A 389-nucleotide genomic window follows, 5' to 3' on the forward strand; every position below is an offset into this window, starting at 1 on the left:
AATTTCACCAAAAAGCATTTTTTGAGCCAGAATTCCAGTAGCCCCTTCAGAACACAAGATCCAGGGATGTGGTTGGATCCACATCTAGGGGGTGGAGATTGGTAGGTTTAGGGGTAGAGATGGGTGGGTTTAGGGATCAGGGGGTGGAGACAGGTAGGTTTAGATATGTAAGGTGGGAGGAGTTGGATCTGGATCCCCTGGATCTTGTGTTCTGCAGTGAGGACCATCTCGGTCTAATTCCCTCCACTGCCCCTAGTCAATCATGGTCTCCTAATAATCCCCATCCACTGAATTGGCTCTAACTCTCTCTCCTCTGCACCTATAGCTGGTGTGTGGTGAGCGCACTGGCGCCGTTGTACTGTGGCTGCCGTCGCATCATCCAGGCGCGT

The sequence above is a fragment of the Sinocyclocheilus anshuiensis genome, unplaced genomic scaffold, assembly GCF_001515605.1.
Source record: "Sinocyclocheilus anshuiensis isolate Anshui unplaced genomic scaffold, SAMN03320099.WGS_v1.1 scaffold88, whole genome shotgun sequence".
Taxonomy (NCBI): Eukaryota; Metazoa; Chordata; class Actinopteri; order Cypriniformes; family Cyprinidae; genus Sinocyclocheilus; species Sinocyclocheilus anshuiensis.